Source organism: Anas platyrhynchos, chromosome Z, assembly GCF_047663525.1.
Source record: "Anas platyrhynchos isolate ZD024472 breed Pekin duck chromosome Z, IASCAAS_PekinDuck_T2T, whole genome shotgun sequence".
Classification (NCBI taxonomy): Eukaryota; Metazoa; Chordata; class Aves; order Anseriformes; family Anatidae; genus Anas; species Anas platyrhynchos.
The window spans coordinates 43,667,100-43,688,832 of NC_092621.1; positions in this window are offsets into that span (position 1 = coordinate 43,667,100).

Below are 21,733 nucleotides of genomic sequence, written 5' to 3' on the forward strand. Positions count from 1 at the left end.
AAAATAAGACTGCTGTGGAAAGACAAAGAGCCTCTCTCCATCTTAGGGAGGATGATGAAGTCGTAAGCATACCCAGGGGAGATGAGATTATTTCTATATGTTAAGGATGGTGCTTGGCTCAGGCCTGAGCTTTGTATCTTCCTTCAGATCATGCAAATCAGCTCTCGAAAGCATGATACCAGACATGACAGTTGTAGAGAAACACATTTGTGACTGGTTTCTAATCTTGGTATTAAAGAATAATTTTACTGTAAAACATAAACAACCTTGGATCAGATGGAGACTGTCCAAGAGACCTATGTGCTTAATTTCTATCACTCTTTGAAGCTACTACAAGAGGAGCAGGATATAAATCTATGTTTATTAAGGTAGTATCTCTCTGTGTACTACACTTCCACAGACCTGAGGCAGTGTGTTTCTATGAACATTGACAAGTAATTTCAGTGAAGCACAAAAAAAATCTTGGTTGTAAAAACTGCCTGAAGGACATTTGATTGTACCCAACCCAAACTTACTTAATGCATATTCACATCCATAACTCGAGAAGTAGGAACCTCTTTATCTTAAGGAGTAACTTATCTCTTCATGACTGGGATGGATCCAGCCACTTTAGAAAGGGAAGTATTGATATTTTGTCTTTATTTCCTGTAATTGCCAAAGATAAAGTCTTGTTTCAGTGTTAGTAACAAATGTTATAGGTATTTCTGCACAACTGTCCTGTACTGTGCTTGATAAGCCTAAATTACTGGCAACAGCAGACAAAACAAATAGATCTGTAAAGACCTGAACAAAACAGAGGACTTTACTTATTTATTTATTTATTTATTTATTTATTTAAGGTTAGGTGTCTGTTTCAGCTATACAAACGCATGTGCTTTAACTAATGTAGAATTTTTCTTTGGAATGGATATAAAGGTGCATCTGTACCACTGTATGCCTATTCTTGAGGGGAAGCCTGTGTGTATAGTACTGGCAAGGCTAGGTGTTGCCAAAAATGCAGTACAGACTATGGAAATATGGAAATAGTTACCATGTTCTATCCAAATCTAGTGTAGGATTTTCATCATACCTTTTAATAGAACCCTCTACAGTAGCTAAGAAAGGTGGCAGGAGAGGGGATACAGTAGGTGTTTCTAAGTACTGCTAGTGGCTCTACAGCTGTATTTAAAACCTATGTCCTGACTAGAGTAAGCACAGATCTGTGGCTTTCCCTGTGGAAGCTACTGCTGAGGATGGGCTATGCCCAGATGACCTTGTTGCACTGTAGCATTCAGATCCTGGGCTAATGGGAATCAAGCCTCACTTCTGGAAACTTGCATGCTGCTGAAACTAGTGGGGATTAGCAACCACATCTCTTTCCTCGGTCATAACTTTCTGACAACATAAAACTCTGCCTACCTCACACATTATTATCTGATCTTCTTTAGATGACTATTTTGTACTTGGGTCTTGATCATAGAATCATAGAATCATAGAATATCCTGAGTTGGAAGGGACCCTTAAGGATCATCAAGTCCAACTCTTGACACCGCACAGGTCTACCCAAGTTCAGACCATGTGACTAAGTGCACAGTCCAATCTCTTCTTAAATTCAGTCAGGCTCGGTGCAGTGACCACTTCCCTGGGGAGCCTGTTCCAGTGTGCAACCACTCTCTCTGTGAAGAACCCCTTCCTGATGTCCAGCCTAAACTTCCCCTGCCTCAGCTTAACCCCATTCCCGCGGGTCCTGTCGCTGGTGTTAATGGAGAAAAGGTCTCCTGCCTCTCGACACCCCCTTACGAGGAAGTTGTAGACTGCGATGAGGTCTCCCCTCAGCCTCCTCTTCTCCAGGCTGAACAGGCCCAGTGCCCTCAGCCGTTCCTCGTACGTCTTCCCCTCCAGGCCTTTCACCATCTTCGTAGCCCTCCTCTGGACACTCTCCAACAGTTTCATGTCCTTTTTATACTGTGGTGCCCAGAACTGCACACAGTACTCGAGGTGAGGCCGCACCAGCGCAGAGTAGAGCGGGACAATCACCTCCCTCGACCTACTAGCGATGCCGTGCTTGATGCACCCCAGGACACGGTTGGCCCTCCTGGCTGCCAGGGCACACTGCTGGCTCATATTCAACTTGCTGTCTACCACGACCCCCAGATCCCTCTCTTCTAGGCTGCTCTCCAGCGTCTCATCGCCCAGTCTGTACGTGCAGCCAGGGTTTCCCCGTCCCAGGTGCAGGACCCGGCACTTGCTCTTATTGAACTTCATGCGGTTGGCGATCGCCCAGCTCTCCAACCTATCCAGATCCCTCTGCAAGGCCTTTCCACCCTCATTTGAGTCCACAACTCCTCCAAGTTTGGTGTCATCAGCAAACTTGCTCAAAATGCCTTCTATTCCTACATCCAGATCGTTTATAAAAATATTGAAAAGTACCGGCCCTAAAATGGAGCCTTGAGGGACCCCACTGGTGACCGCCCGCCAGCCTGACGCAGCCCCATTTACCATAACCCTTTGGGCCCTGCCCGTTAGCCAATTGCTCACCCATCGTATGATGTTTTTATTTAGCTGTATGCTGGACATTTTGTCCAGTAGGATCCTATGGGAAACCGTGTCAAAAGCCTTGCTGAAGTCCAAAAAAATCACATCAGCTGGTTTCCCTTGGTCCACCATACGGGTGATCTTATCATAAAAGGAAATCAGGTTAGTTAGGCAGGACCTACCCTTCACAAACCCATGCTGGCTGGGACCAATGACTGCTTTGTCCCCCAGGTGCGCCTCAATACGTTCGAGAACCATCTTCTCCATGATTTTACCAGGCACTGACGTGAGACTGACAGGCCTGTAATTGCTAGGGTCTTCTTTCTGACCCTTCTTGAAAATCGGCACAACATTTGCCAGCTTCCAGTCTACCGGGACCTCTCCAGACTCCCAGGATCGTTGAAAAATAATTGAGAGAGGTTCCGCGATGACGTCCGCCAGCTCCTTCAGCACCCGGGGATGAATCCCATCCGGACCCATGGACTTGTAGGGATCCAGGTGGAGTAGCAGATCCCGCACACGTTCAGGGTCGGTCGGGAGTTTGTCATCCCCACCGTCCCGGTCCTCCAGCTCGGGGCACCCTGGGTCCCGAAGCCCATCATCGGCATTGAAGACAGAGGCAAAGAAGGCGTTAAGCGTCTCTGCTTTGCCTATGTCATCGTCTGTGAGAAGACCTTCCCTGTCAAGGAGCGGCCCTATGTATTCTTTAGTTCTCCTTTTTCCATTCACATATCTAAAAAAACCCTTTTTATTTTCTCTCACAGACACAGCCAGCTTCAACTCTAGGTGTGCTTTAGCCACACGAATTTTCTTCCTACAGACACGAGCAGCATCCCTGTATTCTTTCCATGTCACCCGGCCCTCCTTCCAGTAGCGAAACACTCTCTGTTTCCGCCTAATCTCCATTAGAATGTTCCTGATGTTCCTTAGAAGTAAACTGTGGCCACAATAACTGATTTCAGGGCTTAAATCAAAGCTAGACCTGATTCTTTTCCAAAGGGAGTTACATAAGCAAGAAACTCAGGCCACGTTTCATTAAATAAATGTTTGTTTTCCACCTCAAGCTCTGCTCTTAAACTTGCCTGAATCATAGCAACTCTCAGCCAGTCCTGCTGTATGGAAAGCAAAGTGGACTGAGTTTGTCATCATACTAAGCTTTCTTTAAAGCATCTGTTTTATTATTAATATACTTTTAATAGCATCTCTCCTATTGTTTTACAGACTGACTACAACTTAAGTTAATGCTCAGACATTAGAAGCTTGCCTTTTAAATTTTTAACAAGAATAAAAATGTACACAGAACATGGACTTTGTTGAACACTCTGGACCTTATGTGAAAACAAGCTAATACTGTTTCACACTTTGGTTTAAATATTTTATTGGATGTCACAGATGCTTCTGATTTATATTTTTTTTTGCAACAACTATTCCCTAAGTGTTCTACATGCCAGGTGAATGACCTTACAGAGGTTTCTAATAAAAAGATCAACTTTTAATGCAAGTGAAAGATAGTGGGAAAATAAAAGGTTGAAATGAATTCTTTTGCAGTTAAGTACACACAGACGCATACACATAAACAAAGCAAGCAACCAACCAACCTACCAAACAAACAAACAAAACACTAGAGGGACATGGAAGGAAGAAAAATAAAGGAAAGTAAAGTCACCTCTGTAGCTTGAAATTCTATCTGTCGTTGTTTCCTGTAGAAAACGAATGAACTAGTGGAGTAAAAACTGTCCAAAAAATCTGGTTGGATACTCAGCTTTTGGGAATCTCTAGGCTTTCTTGACTGGACTCATCACTGGGCTGTGACTGAAATGTAGAAGTGGAAAGGAGGTTATCTTGTAGTGTGATTTAGACGTTTAGATGTTCTATATTGTGTTAGAGTTGTGCAGTTGAAGAAAAAAACACCAGCTCTTCTCTTTAAAATATGACCGCATACTTGATATTCATCATTTTCTTTTTCTCTATTTCAACATTATTTGTTAAAACCCATAACTGAAAAGAATTTGGCTTGGCAGAACAGTAACTTGGAGTTACTCAAGTGACTACAGAGTCAAAATCCATTTTTGAAAATTTAAATCTCTTAAAACGTTCTACATGCCAGGTGTACATTACGGTTTATGAAAACTCCTTGTGTTTATTTTCTTTCAAATTACTAATGATTTTCTGGAACTTATAATAAAATCTTAAGCAACTTCTCTTTAACTCCTTTGAGCAAGTGTAGAAACCTAGACCTTAAAGTATTTGATATCATGTTGGAAATTTCTGGTCCTGCCCTCCTTCCTTTTAGTTCATTCTCCTAGTCCTGAACCGGTGGCGCAGAATTACGCAGTACCTCAGGATATAGAGAGGACTAACAGCAGCTGCTGACCAAGAGATGGCTCAAGCCTATCTCTTCTTTTATGGTGCAGCCCTGAAGGGATGCACCAAATTACATGGGTGTGAGTCTGATGTTCCCAATCAATCCATAATACAGAAGTACCAGTTATCCTTTACTACCCCATTAAAAAAAAAAAAAGAAAGAAAAAAAAAAAAGTTAATTTGTGCACTTACAAACTCATCCCATAATTATAGATACAAGGCTACATCAGACCTTACATGTTAAAGTAAGTATTGACTAGAGAAAGACAGTGAGCAGAAGCTAAATGTTCTGCATTTTGGCAATCAATTTTTTCTCTGCATGTACATAAAGTAGATCCAGGAAACTGAAACAAGTAAGCTAGTGATTTAATGAGCTGCTCTAGTAAATGTATCCCCTGAAAACAACCAAAGAAATACACTTATTCCCTTCAGAAATTAGAATATGTATCACAATCAGAACATAGGATGACTATGTTCTGATAGTGCAGAGAAATAGTGCTTTTGGCCATTGCAGTGAAATACTAACACAAGTTAGATTAGTTTTCTTTCTTTCTTTCTTTCTTTCTTTCTTTCTTTCTTTCTTTCTTTCTTTCTTTCTCTCTCTCTCTCTCTCTCTCTCTCTCTCTCTCTCTCTCTTTCTCTTTCTCTCTTTCCCTCTCTTTCCCTCTCTCTTTCTCTCTTTTTCTCTTTCTCACTCTTTCTTTTGTTCTTTTGTTGTTTCTTTTTCCTTCCTTCCTTCCTTCCTTCCTTCCTTCCTTCCTTCCTTCCTTCCTTCCTTCCTTCCTTCCTTCCTTCCTTCCTTCCTTCCTTCCTTCCTTCCTTCCTTCCTTCCTTCCTTCCTTCCTTCCTTCCTTCCTTCCTTCCTTCCTTCCTTCCTTCCTTCCTTCCTTCCTTCCTTCCTTCCTTCCTTCCTTCCTTCCCCAGTGAGCAGTGTTCAGAGATGAATAATTGTTTTACACTGCTGATGAATCAAGCTGGAAGAAGAGCTTCTGAGCTGGGACTTGAAGCAGCTTCCAAGGTTGAGTCATACTCACCAGAATGTCCGTTCTCCACATCTTCTGGGAATCAGAGTCAAAAAAGCTTTGTAACCGACATCATCCCTTCTGGGAAGACCTGCTTTAAAAGGAGAAATAACAGAAATCAGGGGATGATCAACCAACAGTAGTACAGACACTTAAAAAGTAACTGAGTGTGAGCTGTGGACACTTTGCTGAGAAGAGACAGTATTATTCACCCGTTTGCTATCATTGTTAAACAAAATGCCTAGAAATACAGAAGAAAAAAATCAATAGAAGCACATCAGTTATGCTCATCTTTATCTTGGAAAATGAATATACATATCATATTACTGAAGAGTGGTGATGTGAGAGGAGTGCAAGGACTTTAGGGGGCATACAGAAGCTTTCCTATTTATGATGAGGGAGTTGTGGTCACTGCTAACCCTTAGTATAGACTGTAGCAGTCTGGTGCAATTCACCTCTTGCCACTAAATACCCGTGTGATTTTTTGTTTGTTAGTATGATATTTTTTTTTCCCTGAAGAATGAGTAATTATATGTATTGTATGTGGGTTTTTTTTTTTTTGGGGGGGGGGAGGGGAGGAGGTGTTTTTATTTTTTTTCCTTGTTTGTTTTTACACTATGGTAGGAATCCCAATAGCTTTCTTGCACTTTCTCTTAATGATGAGAGCTTGTATCTGTGCCAAACAATTTGTGATATCATTTGTAAGACTGGATGCTGTCCAGAATGTGCTACACTAATGCCTCATCTCAAGAATGCCAGCAGTACAGTGACTTCCTTTTAATTAATTATGATGTCAGCTTTGTACAGGAGGCCAACTCCCTGCCTGTGAGCCAAGCCTTCAGGTTTCTGATCCAGGAAGGGCAATCACACCATGCACAAGCTAGCAATATTTGGTATAGTTATAAAAATTTCCATGACTTTGCTCTCTCAAGATAGAAATCTGATCAACACTTGCGGGAACTTGTATTTCTTGTTACAAGGTCTGGACTCCATAAGATGATGGTGCACACAAAGAATGTCAAAGTGTCATCAGAAAACCCATTCTGTTGAATGAGATTTGAATTGCCCCAAAGAATTTCAAAGCATTTGCAGTGGAATGGGATTCAGAGAGGCAGAAGATGTTTAACAGAGCATTCAGAAATGGTGTTAATTTCTTAGACTTTAGGTGTGCCCTGTGGGAGGGATTAAAAAAAAAAAAAAAAAAGTGTATCTGTCTCCTTGAAATTACTAAGAGAATCTCACTGTCTTCAGTAAATTTTGTATCTGATCCTGGGTATATAAAGTTCAATTCTGATCCTGTAAAAGTAGGTGTAAATTTTCTTGTCACTTTCAACACAGTCAGATTTTCCATTATAAAGAGTTATTAAGAATATTTATTCCTTGTTTTTGCAAACCGCACCTCTCTTTCATCTACTGGGAAGAACTATGGTAAGTGTTTCTGTGGGAAAATAAAAGGTTTAATTTAATTCACGGTACAAAATGATGCTTTTATAAAATAATCATAATTATAATTTTATAAAAATAATATAAAATAATAAATTATAAAATAATTTATTAAAATAATAAGTAAATATTAAAGAAAAGAAAAACAAAACACACTTCAGGTTACAGTGACCCAGCTGTTTCTGGCTTTCTCTGAACTCGGCTGCACTGCCTTGGGAAGTGATCTAGCATCATGTTTTGGTGTGTCAATAATCTCTGAATTTACGAATAGGGACCTCTTCATCTCTGCGCACACCTGGGGAATGCTTATTATCTTGGTGACACTTTCTGACAGAAACAATCACATGGAGCCCACTGGTGTTGCTTTTGTCACCCAGTGTTTGGTGTCACAACTGAATGTTATGAACATGAGCTCTCAGGAGTGTCTGGAGTTCAGTGTCTTAGGTTATTGCCTTGCATTACTAGGGATAAATTCCACAGCATCTCTTCAGCCTCACAGAAAATATAATTAAATGGCTAACACTTCTGCATGTTTTTCTGATACCCGGGTCTCATTAAGATCCTAGAACTCCCCTCCGGTACAAGGCAGCACACACCCAGGATCTTTCAGATGATGAATGATTTACAAAGTCTAGAATTACTCCAAGGCATCCATTTTATACTCACACCTATCTTTGCCTACAGGTCTGTAAATGGCATATAGCCAACATCTTCTTTCAGAAATCCTGCAACAAAACCTGTTCCTATTTTCAGATAAGACTTCTGTCCAGAAAGTGCCTTCATTTTGAGACTGAAGTAAAAAGTCTTTGGCCAAGATCATGCCTTCCTGCAGAATGTCCCTCAAGTACGTTGTATCTTTTTATTTTTTTATTTTTTTAATTTTTTTTTCCCATTTGCATGCTATGAAAATTATTTTTCAAAACCATGTGTTTTTCAAAACCTAAAGGGGGCCTACATGTATATGAAAGCTGGGAGGATTGTTTAACAGAGGGTATAGTGACAGGACTAGGGATAATGGTTTCAAACTGAAAGAGGGTAGATTTAGATAAGACATAAGAAAGTTCTTTACTCAGAGGGTGGTGTTGCCCAGAGAAGCTGTGGATGCTCCATCCCTGGAGATGCTCAAGGCCAGGCTGGATTGGGCTTTGGGCAGTGTGGGCTGGTGGGAGGTGTCCCTGCCCATGGCAGGAGGTTGGAATTGGGTGAGCTTTAACTTCCTTCCAACCCAAACCATCTGTGACTCTGATTCTGTAATACTTTCTGGTGCTCAGTTTCAGTAAAAGAAGATGTTTTTAATGAACAAAACCGTTGCCTTGAGATGAGCTGGATTCGAACCTCTCTTCATTTAGCTCTCATTGCTTCTGCTTGGTTTTAGAGGAGTTAGCATTGCACGAAAGTAGGATAATTCATTGCCGAGTCAGGCCTTTTGTCTCACTATATCTTTTGTGATGAGCAGAGTTTTTAGCACCATTATTGTCAGACAAAGAGATACTGACACTGTCGATAAAGACAGCTTTGAAGGCTCAGCACACCCTGACTTACACCAGTGCCCCAGGCCCCTATTAAGAACCTTCCAGTGTTAACCTTTTGCTTACAGCTGGCACACTACTCTTGTTGTTCGCATAGTTTTCATTTAAGCTGGAGTAAAATGCTGCTGTATTGAAGCAATTACTTTGCATTTCTCAACGTTGTCACACTGTACAGTCAAAATGCATGCAAAACCTCAAAAGAATCCCCTACTTTGTACTGAGATTCAGCTTAAAGGTCAAATGCTGAATTACGTGCCAGCAACAGCCTACTGGGCAACTTTCCAGTCAAGTACATTTTCTTTCAGTTTCTGAAGTCTAGCAGAGCCAATGTATACCACAAAAGTAAAAAGACAATGTACACCACAGAAGTAGAAAGCTACTAGATGCTCTGGGATGTAAGATTTTGTCTTCTATGAAGGGAAGACAGTCAAGAAATGACACAGGAAACAAAGTAGACTTTATGGAGATATTTATTTTTCTGTGATTTTCCTCCCCTACTACTGCAGAGAGAAAGGAAATTTTTAATTGCAGGAAAAGTTCTGATAGTTTCCATTTGGCAAAATGGAGAACATATCAGCTGTTGATTGGATGTAAATCTGTATGTATGTAACCATGGAAATGATCTGAAAAATAAGTGGTAGGCACAGGTTTGAAAATTAGGATATTGGGTATTATGAATTTGGGCAGCAATAGGGTTGGAGCATTAGGATGTCAGTGGAAGTCCATTTCCTATGGCAGAGTTTCTAGTGTTTTATTTAATGTGATTTAAATATTCCAAATATTGGTGTCTCAAACTTTTTTTTTTTTCCTCCTTGGAGACTGCTCCTTGTCTTAACAATTATCACTGAGGTAAAAGGTCTTTTTGCTTTTCCCTGTCCATGCCAACTAAATGCTCTCTAGTAGCACACTTGAGCCAGCTCTGTGTTCCAATCTCTTTGCAATTCCTCAGAGATGCTTTTGATTTTATAAAGTCCCCTTATGTTGGGACTCAATTAGGAGGCATTTCCAAGGTTTTTGTTTGTTTGTTTTTGTTTGTTAGTTGGTTGGTTTGTTTTTCCCCAAAATCATCCTTACCCAACATTTGCTGTGTACTCCTGAGTAGCAATTGAACAGCCTCCTCAGTGCAACTGAGTTGCCTGTGTAGATACTGCTTAGGATTTGCATATATGACTGTGTTAATGCACACAGTGACTTGATGAAACCATATCTTAGGAAGAGGAAGAACTTCCGTGCATTTAATAACAACCAGTTTTTACATTGTTGCACAAATTTTTAAACAAGACCTTGGTTGTCTTTATGTGCCTCTGTGAATTCTTAGGAATCAACCGATATATTCAAGAACAGGATGTTAATTCAAAAGCAAGAACAGTCAAAACACATTTTCATGGATGCTGCTTTGTTCACAGAAGCATGTGATTTTTGTTTTGTCAGCTTTAAAGTGTTTGCATTCTCGTGCTTATGGTTTGCATTTCTAGGTCACCAGAAATAACATACTTAGTGTTAGTAAATTGATCTTAGACAATTTTTACAAATGACTAGCTGGACCAGTGGCTTCTGGGGTAGTGCTGCCAGACTAATTCTCTCAATGTGATAAATATATATTATATATAGGCTTAGAATATAAAGGTTTATATATTTGTGAAAAATAGTATGTTGGAGTTATAATATTAAATGAAAATGGGTTATGTATTTATCACAAAATAGTCTATTAATAATTGAATAAAACACTCATTTTATTATTGCATCAAGTATACATCATCTGTGTTATTGCTGTTTACATTTAGTCCTCGTTTATCTTACCTTAAGAATTAAATACAAATTTTAGAAATCCAAGTTCAACTAAGGAATAAAAGTTAAAGAACTTCTTTTAACATGTGGTCAACAAAACAAAACAGATCAAAACAAGAAAACAAACAAAAAACAACCATAGAACTTAACTTAAACACATTGTCGTATTAATTATCATATTCATCTGCTTTTCAAAATGGTGTCTCTCTTTTTTTTTTTATTCCCACATGTGGCTGAGTCTATGTTGGCCTGCCAAATCAAATGAGCTCCTGAAGCAGCATGTCCAGATCTGAGCTTTAAAGATAATGACCTGACAAGATCTTTTGGCATTCAGTTGTATCATATGTGTTTATCGTGGTTCCGCTCGAGTGGGCAGCCGAGCTCCACCACAGCCGCTCTTTCACTCCCCCTCCTCAAAGAGGAATGGGGAGAAAATATGTGAAAAGGGCTCAAAGGTTGAGATAAGGACTAGACAATCACTCAGTAATTATGATAACGGGCAAAACAGACTCGGCATAAGGAGATAGTAAGATTTATTGCCTATTACTAACAAGCCAGAGAAGTGAGAAACAAAGGAAAGAAACCAAAAGCACCTTCCCCCCCATCCACCCTCTTCCACCTCCTCCCCCCGAGCGGCGCAGGGGAACGGGGGAATGGGGGTTATGGTCAGTCTACAGCACTTCTTCTCTGCCGCTCCTTCTCGGTCACTCTCGTCCCCTGTGCTGTGGGGTCCCACCCACGGGATACACTCCTTGATGAACTGATCTGGCGTGGGCTTCCCACAGGCAGCAGCTCCTCCAGAACTGCTCCAGATATGGGCCCGTACCACGGGGTCCATCCCTCAGGAGAAAACTGCTCCAACCTTGCTCCTCCACGGGCAGCAGCTCCTGCCAAGTCACCGGCTCCTGCGTGGTCTCCTCTCCACGGGCTACAGGTCCGGCCTGGAATCTGCTCCGGCAGGGGTCTTCCACAGGCGGCAGCCTCCGTCGGTGCAGGGCCACCTGCTCCACCGTGGTCTCCTCCACGGGCTGCAGCGTGGAACCCTGCTCCACCGTGGTACTCCATGGGCTGCAGGGGGGACATCCTGCTTCACCATGGTCCTCACCACAGGCCGCAGGGGACTTCTGCTCTGGCGCCTGGAGCACCTCTCCCCCTCCTTCTGCACTGACCTTGGCACCTGCAAGGCTGTTCCTCACTCCTCTCACTCTCCCAGCTGCTGTGTGGCGCAGCGTTTTTTTCCCTGTCTTAAATATGCTCTCACAGAGGTGCAAAACAACATCGCTTATTGGCTCGGCTCTGGTCAGCAGTGGGGCCCTTCCCAAACATGGGGCAGCTTCTAGATCTTTCTCACAGAAACCACCCTTATGGTCCCCTGCTACCAAAACCTTGCCACGTAAACTCACTACAGTGTTGTGTAAACATAGCCTCAGATTTTTGTTAATTTTCTCGCTACATAAAAATTTACACTGAAGCTGTAGTGAACTTTCACTTACACAGATTTATCAAACCACAGTAATTACCACCCATGTACTTCAGTCCTTTGACTCCCACTCTGTGGTCAATTAATAAATTGACAATCTGTTAGGCTATTTCACACTGGAATTGAGTAAGGATGACAAGGAGAGGGCCCTACATCAGTGGTTTCATTTCAAAGTACACTTAAATACCATCAAATCCACAATCAATGGCAAGACACATACATGTTTAACAAAGCTTTTAACCTTTTAACCATCAGGCCATCTTCATTTCAGGAAATATTGCTCCTGGTTCAAACAGCAAAGAAAGGGATTGTGTACATTGTGCCGGCTCTTATGACTGGAATCTTTGAAAGAGTAAATCCCTGGGAAACTCTTCAACTACCACATCCTAACTCTAGTTAAAAAGAATGCAAGTAGTACAGTGCAAGGTCCATCCTATGAAACAAATACAGACAAGATGCACTCTGATAAATTGTGATGGGATGAAAGACTAAACTGTGTTTCAGTGACTCCTCTTGAGCCTCCCTAGAAGAGATAATGTGGATATATGTGCAACGTGAAGTAGAAAGTCAAACCTATTTCCTTTAAAAGGGCTGGAAAAAAGTACATCTCTTTTTGACCATAAGCACCATAGCCTCTAGTCCTAGTCATGCAAATAGCTGCAGTGAGGCCAGACACGTTTGTCCCAGACCTGGTGGAAACCCTATAGCTGCAGCAAGATCTAGACTGGCTCAGCAGTTGCTGGCTCAGACTGGCTCAGGTTGCCAAAAAAGAAAGATAGTACATCCAACTGTATGTAAGCTGTACCTGCATTAAAGGGTGAAACCAGAACATAATCTAGATTTGGCCATGTGTGAACCATGACTAGAGAAAATTATTCTTAGCTCTATCTGGGTAATCCCTGGCTGACATGACTGCACAGAACTCTGATGAGGCACAGTTCTGTGTCAAGAAGCATACTGCATCAGAGGTGTCTAATCGTGATTGCAGGTGCTATAAGGAAATACTGCACCAACAAGAAATGTTGGATTTTGCATACCAGCCAGGACAGTACAAGAAAATAAATGGTTTCTGTGGTGGGTAAAGAAATGGAACAGGACTGGGCTACAAGGACATGGACTTCGGGGCTAGATTCTGGACATGGATTTTAGAACTGACTTGGCTTTCTGAGGATACATAATGTCTTCAGCCACAAATCAGAAGAGGTTGAAGAATTTGTATAGCTGGGATTCAGCAGACAAAATGCAATGAATTACTCCAAAATCATAGGAAGACCAAGATTATATACCAAATGCAAAAACTGGGCTGAATTCTACAGAGGTGAACCTTGGAAAACAGACACCTACTGTTGTTGTTGGACAGTTACACAGTTGGCAAAGTAGCTCCTCTGTATGTAGACGTGATTGTCTTTTCACAACGTGTAGTTGTGAAAAGACAATCTTCTGCTTGAATCATGATACTACTGGCTACTGGTCAATGAACTACATGCTGTAGGTATGCAAACACTATTGGAATATGATGCACCTGAATTTGTGGTGGATTTTTCTTACTGTTTTTATGATGAATGTTCTTCCTAGCCTTTTATATTTCATTGACAGAAATGAAAGATGTCTAAGACTTGTAAACAAAAAATTTCTTTTTTCTGGGAATTATAATCCAAGAGTCAAGGTACAGTCTGATTTCATTGAGAACTGTGTTCAGTTTTGGGCCCCTCAATTCTAGGAAGACATTGAGGTGCTGAAGCATGTCCAAAGAAGGGCAACAAATCTGATGAAGTATCTAGAGAACAAGTCTTATGAGGAACAGTTGAAGAAACTGGGGCTATTTAGCCTAGAGAAAAGGAGGCTCAAGGAAGACCTTATCACACTCTACCTCAAAGCAGGGTAGGGATCAGTCTCTTGTCCCAAGCAACAAGTGATATGACAAGAGCAAATTGCCTCAAGTTGCACCATGGGAGGTTTGGACCAGTTATAAGGAAAAAAATCTTCACTGAAAGGGTTGTGGGGCATTGGAAAAGGCTGCCCAGGGAAGTGGTAGATTCACCATGTCAGGAGGTATTCAAAAGACATGCAGACGTGGTGCTTAGGGACATGGTTTAGTGGTAGTGCTAGATTAATGGTTGGACTATATGATCTTAGAGGTCTTTTCCAACCAGAATGGTTCTATGATTCTATGAAATGTGTCAGGCACTGTCCGTTTCTTCCTGTTAAACATAAAAATATAGAGCAATGCTGTAAGTGTCCACATGCAATAAGATGGATCCTGATGCTGCAGCCAACCTCTGTTACTGAGGAAAATGTATCTAAGTCAGTTGATGACCATTCTGCAGGAGAGGTCTTCACAATGGCACAGCTAGAAAATGTTACTGTTTGATGTTTGATATTAATAGGCTTTAAGACCTTTGGCTTTCTTTTAGCTTCTTTTCCAGGTGCCCAACCAAATTTCTAACAAAATCAGAGGATTCCTGCTGTAGAGGCAAAACAAAAATGTACAGTACCAAGTGGTACTTGTGATGAGTAAGTTAGGCTTATGTAATGCAGACTTCATCTCCTAAGTATGGGCAGCAGTGCATCCACATTAGATGTCCCCCTTTCCCTATTACAGTTCATCTCCTGTTATTTCATCTGCTGTTTCCATAGCTGTGATAGACTGAAAAGCCTGAAGCATCTGGAGAGACAGAAAGATATGTGTCTGACAGGCACGTGAAAGCTGCTAGTGTTGTGTCACTGGAACTGGAAATAACTCCAGAAGTCTACCCAAATATCTGTACTTAGACAAAAACTTTGGGGGAAGGCCTATGGTGCAAGTGAGGTGTGATACCTGACAGATGAAATCCAGGGAGAAAGAGAAGCCATAAAGAAGTACGTCTGCCAGAAACAAATCTTGAAGAAGTGGCTTATGTAAAAGGCAAATAAATGTACAAACATCTGAAAAGAGAAGGTGTAGGATGAATGATGAAACTGCAAATAATGAAGCAAACCCAAGTTTTAATACTTCACATTGGCACCCTCAATAGAAGGTCCTGATCTGCCTTTGCAACTTGCTGCTAGTAGAAGGGTTGTTAAAATCTACAGATTTCATTTGGAACGAGGGAACCGTCCTAAGACACAGGGACCCAGCCAAAGAGCTGGAGCAGCTGAGTCACTGAATGCAAAGTAGTGCTTGGAATGTAATTGGGGCTGGCTCATGGCAGGTTCTCAGAAATCTACTGAGTTAAACCTGCTAGTGGGCAGAGAAAGTTTGTAGCCATCACTTATGCAAAATTACAATGTGAACCAAAGACCAGTGAATTTAGGGAGACATTGATTATGGACAGGATTTGGATCATGTCCCTAGAAATAATCAGTTAACTAGAATGTAGACTTTGATTTGAGGCTTTGAATGTGTTTAATAAACTATGGTAAAGGAAAGCAAACCTTCAGTTTGTGTTGACAGTGGTAAGCAAGAAAGAACCACCCCTTTCATTCCCTCTCTTTTTTTTTTTTTCTCTGTAATTCTTGGATGAAATGCTTAACATAACAATATGTTTAGTGAAGGTTCATGAATCAACACTCAATGTGAAAAAAATGCTATAGGAAATATAATCAAGTATGTTGGGCTTGAATGGAGTACATTAATGAGAATTTTCATACATCTAAAAAGATAATCTTTACAAAAACCTCTAGAAAATTCCACTGAAAAAAAAACTTCCGCATTATCAGTTCAGGCTAACAGATGGAACATAAGGCCCAGGTAAAAAAGTAAAATTTGAACAGCATTTAACTCCAGAGTACTAAGCTGTGAAGGATAGATAAGCTATAGTTATGGTAATAGGAAACTTTTATTAACTTTAAATTGTAGGTTGAATTCACCTTAAATGAATGTGAATACTCTTAGCAGTCAACAGGCCCTGCTTCCTGTGCAGAACTGTAGGTATTGTGCCTCATAGAATAAGTTCTGCTGCTAGGGGGAGGCAGCTGTACTCTGCTTTAGCAAGCAATTTAGAGAAGGTACCAGAAATACTGAGATTAATTCATGCTAGCACTTACAAAACCTAAATGTTCTCAGATTGTGCACTTTCATGATATTCTCAGTGAATAGACGGTAGCTATCAGCTCTTCCATGTTTCCAGATGTTGCAAAACACAAGGAAACTTTGTTTGAACTTCAGTTTGGACACTGACAGCATGAAGAAGCAATATTATCTGAATCTTAGGAAAATGATTAAGAAACGATGATGATGGTACAGCTTAAAATGTCTCCTGTACTGTGTGGTTGCTGTGGGAAACCAAATGGCAGTACCATAGAAACCTGCAGAACATTAGCATTATGTAAGAGAATCCTTTATGCCCTGTGACCAAATCTGGGTGTTGTTGGAAGGAAAGGATCCAGAGGAGATGGGGAGAAGGCACAATGTCTTGGTGGTCAGCAAAGGCTGGGGAGCTACAGAGAATAGTCAGCAAGGGTGTGGTCTTATCCATAGCTGATGGAGAGAGAGAAACAACAGGGTGGAAAAGGTATTAACCAAAAGGATACGTGTAGATTCCACCCCAGACTAAATCCTGAAATCAAACTTGAAAGGGACCAAAAAAGCCTCCATCAGAGTGGCTTAGCAGCAAACTTGTCAATACATTTCCTCATGTCAGGCTAGAGGTTGGCACAGAAATTTACCAGCATCAAGAGATGATTTTATAAGAAGGGGATGAGACAACTATTTTCAGAAAGGAGAGTATTGTACTGTTCCATAAGAGAAGTTGGTAGGTCTTTTGTAACAACAGTCCTGTTTTTGTTTTTCTTGGTCTTAAAAATAGTGAATATCATGTAATTTTTTTAACTTTAAAAAGAAAAAGAAAAAAAAAAAGGAAGAAGAAGAAGAAGGAGAAGAAGAAGAAGAAGAAGAAGAAGAAGAAGAAGATGAAGAAGAAGAAGAAGATGAAGAAGAAGAAGAAGAAGAAGAAGAAGAAGAAGAAGAAGAAGAAGAAGAAGAAGAAGAAGAAGAAGAAGAAGAAGAAGAAGAAGGAGAAGGAGAAGGAGAAGGAGAAGGAGAAGAAGAAGAAGAAGGAGAAGGAGAAGGAGAAGGAGAAGGAGAAGGAGAAGGAGAAGGAGAAGGAGAAGGAGAAGGAGAAGGAGAAGGAGAAGGAGAAGGAGAAGGAGAAGGAGAAGGAGAAGGAGAAGGAGAAGGAGAAGGAGAAGGAGAAGGAGAAGGAGAAGAAGAAGAAGAAGAAGAAGAAGAAGAGGAAGAAGAAGAGGAAGAAGAAGAGGAAGAAGAAGAAGAAGAAGAAGAAGAAGAAGAAGAAGAAGAAGAAGAAGAAGAAGAAGAAGAAGAAGAAGAAGAAGAAGAAGAAGAAGAAGAAGAAGAAGAAGAAGAAGAAGAAGAAGAAGAAGAAGAAGAAGAAGAAGAAGAAAAAAAGTGCTGCCATATTTTCAGATCAAGGAGATTAGAATTACCAAACTATTCACAGTATATTACAGTTTATTATCCATAACCTTAGTGGAAGAATTACCTCCATTTACCTCTGCAGTGCAGGACATCAGGATCTCTGAGTACTAAACCAATTGGTCAGAAACGATTGATTTCTGACCTTCTAGGTATCTACTAGTTTGACTGCTTATTTCTGCTCATGGCTGTTGTCTATGCTAGTGTGTGAAGAGGCACGTTCAGACACCATCTGTCGATTTGGAACAGGGTTACCATGTCCCTCCTGTGCCATCAGCATTAAGTGCAATCGTAGATGCAACATTTTCCCTTGGAGTAACAGTCTCTGTAAGGAGATGTGACTCCAGTTCAAATGAGAAACTAGCATGGCCATGTCAAGCATATCTGCATCATAGATTAAATGATTTCTATCTTGAGCAACAAACTACAGAGATTTCCTTCTCCAGGTTGGTGTACCATATGTAGCCTATAAGGTAAGGAGTCAAAAATCATGTTCTGCCCCCACAATTTTGAGTGATACACATTCATGATATGTAGTCTGTTTGAATGGGTGACAACAAATAATGTCAATAGTAGTTAGTAATTTGTGATATCAACTGAAGTTGACCTGAAATGCTGCTACAGCTAAGTTTTCAGGACATTTTTGAACCTTTCAATCAGTATAACAAAGACTGGGGGGTTGTTTTTTTATTTTTATTTTTTAATGATTACACTAATTGCTGTAAAAGAGGATGCAGAATTTCATCAGCTCATCATGTCCTTCAGATCCTTACTATTTGGGCTCTTTTTAAAGTGGGAGAAAATTGTCAACCTGTTTACAGATTTTTATTATGTTTGCAATTTCCACCTGTTGAACCCTTGTAATCAGAAAGACAAGCAAGTCTTCCATAGCAAAATATGTATGTGCGAACAGGCATAAGGAAAGTCAACTGGATTAACTGAGGGAGAAATGATTTCTGTGAACTGAGCAAGTCCATATATTTGATAAAAAGCTGAATGAATACCATTTGACACAACCAGCAAAAAGGAAAAGATGTTGCTGACACCTCATAGGTGAAAAACACCATTTACATTTGCTCTCAGAAGGTGTCCAGAAGGCAGTTTAATGGTTACATGTAGAAACAATCAGCTGTCCCACCTGGCCATCTACAGAGTGACTCAGAAAAGTGATGGACAAAATAGAGTGAAATAGGGGTAGGAACTTAAAGTGATCCAGACAGTAGGCAGCTCCTGTGAAGTCCTGTCAGAAAAAGAAAGAGTGCTTACTCGGACTTCAGCAGAAAATGGAAGTTCATGCCTTTTACTGCCTCCTCCACAAATGCTAGCTTTGTTTTGTAAATGAGGAGAATCCTTCCTTCTGCCCCAAGATGTGACTGCTTCATGATGAAAAGCGTGTAGTGCTATCCTTTGTAGCACACTGCAAATAATTGAAACATGGAGTTACCAGGAGCTCTGTGATTCATACCTCTGGCCATCAGACAGAAACTGACTACAGGCCAAGAGGCTGGGTTAAGTGCCTTGCTTCATTATTAGGTCACTTGCAAGGCCACTGAAACCCCATATCTTTGAAACTTTGTGGGGGTATGAAAAGTGGCACATTGCAGTGTGAAGAGTGCTCATAGCAGAGTGACTGCACTTGTGAGGAGGCACCAGATGGACCCAAACATTAGGCTTTCAGGCTCTCATTTAATTCCTTACTTATTATGATTATGGTAGGTACAGTTAATATTTCCTTCCCTCTTTCATCCCCCTTCCCTTCCTCACGAAACAAAATGGTGTGCTAATTTTCTTGATCACAAGGTGGCAGGATTCAGCTTCACATTAAAGTTAATAAGCACTGATCATTGCTTGAAGCTGAGGAAAAAACGCTTCTATTATTCAGGAGTGCAAAATCAGCAATGATCAAATATCTGCATAAACCTGTGAACAGGTGGAACACTGGAAATAATAAAAGCTGGGCTAGAACAATTACAGACTGCCTTGTGCTTTGAGGAAGTTCTGAGGAGCTGTGTGGAAGCTGAGTAAAGGATACAGGAACTTTGGGAAGAGGGACAAGTACATCTCCACATAAATAGCAGCCTGGCAGATGTTAAAGATTCAGTCTCATAAGCTTGCTCTGTATCATGGTATGACTGTATCTCCCTGACCACAGGTTCAGTTTGAATGCAAGAAAATGTTCATAGAGAAAGTTGCATTAGAATTATCATATTACTCTGGAAAACAAAGCATTTCTTATAAAATCCAGAGTTCCTATGAGCTCTCCCTCCTCTGACAGCAAGGAATCAACAAACAGTAAGCAAAATGTAAGCAGCTAAGATGCAAAGCTTCTATGCAGTTTTGGTGTTGGTATGTAAGATTGGTTTTTATGTATGCATGCCTTTGGTTGAGAAAAGATAATCTAGTACACACAGAGGTCATGCCCTCACCTTTCCACAGGCTCTGTGCTACAATTACTTATTCTCCCACTGAAATAACAATACTCTCACATAGATTCTTTGAGTTGCAGCTCTTGCCTTTTTTCTACAGGTATATTCTTGCAATTTTCCAGATATTTACTGTAATTTCTATGTTATGATATACAAAGATATTTTGTATACACTGTATGAGTTAAGGTTTCAGGGTGACCAAACTCCATTTCAGGACAGTAATTTCAAGAAAACACTTTGAGTATTTCAGCATCTTCTGGTATTGCTTCTAACATGTTCAGATAAATGTGCTCTCATAACTTGAACTGTGGTAGCTAAAAATTGGACAAAGAAATGTGTATTGCAAGGGAATAGAATCTCTGCAAGGCTGTTAACTAGTTTTCACCTAGCAATGGCAAATTTGACTCTGCTTCACCTGCTCTGGGGAGACGCACTCCTCACTGCTCTAAACAGGCTCGATTGTTCGAGATTCCAGTGTTCTCCACAGTGATCCATTTATTACGCTTACCATACAAAAGTTTTCATAATGTCTAACATATATCTTCCTTGCAGTAAATCAAGTCTGTTAGTTTTTGTTCTGTCTCACAATGAAAAAAAATCATCACCTATCCCTTTGCACAGCTCTTTACATATTTCAGGAGTGTTACTGCATCACCCTTCAATCTTTTGTGCACTGAACAAAGACAGTTCTTTCAATCCTAGCTCAGACTTTGTATTTGCTAGGCCTCTGACCATACTCTATAGCTTTGACATATTTAAAAATCTTTGTTCTAGTTTTAACACCTCTGAAATGATGTGTATTCACAGAACTACCAGAAAGCTAGTGAGGCTTAGTTGCACCTCTCCTTTAAGTAATAGTTCATAGGAAGTATTTAAGCATTTCTTTACTACTTTATGTACGCTGTGAGAAAAAGCATAGGGGAGTGGTGTTACCTGTATAAATAAAAACCTTAAAGTGGAAATAAAGTCACAATTTATAACATTAGTTCCTTGTGCAGCTCCCCTTTTTTCAATCTAGAATTAAAAGACTCCAAGCATCTAGCTGTGCTTAGAGAAAGAACTGCTCTTCCTCCCAGTAATGCAGGCCAGCCATGGTATTTCTAGGTGGAGCACTCCCTAGCTTTCACTGCGCTTACTTTCCATCTCTATTCCAGCCCACCAACCTATTTTGATAAAATGCTAAGTTGAGAGTGGGGAATATATATTTAATGAAATTTGATATTTTACCAGTGTGCTTTGACGTCTGGTCATTTTCAATATTGTCACCCAGCAATCTATGTTGTTAAGTCCTAGCCCTTCTATGAAAGTATTACCACACAACCCAGCAATGCTCTTGTGGAAAACCAAACCAACACCTTGTATAAACCAACACCTTGTATAACAGGTGTTAAGACTGTTTTCTAGTGTGTGCTATAGTATCATTTAACATTTATCCACAGCTTTACAAGTTCAAGGTCTTACCTACAGAACTTCACTCTTCCAATACTATTGAATGCAATAATGAGCCAGTTTGATCAAACTGCATGGTTTTATCTGAAACTTTGAGAACTTTTCAATTTCCTAGAATCTTAGAAAACAGACTTGAAATGTTTGTGAAGTAATAAGGTCCAAAAGATTTGGAAACTTTACTTCTGTCCTGCATTAGAGACCTTTCCCAAGCTTTTGTGAAAATGGAATCATATTGCCATTTGTGCCATTAATCTTTCTGCTCTCTTTTCCTCCTAAGTATTTTTCTCCAAATCTTTTAAAAACCC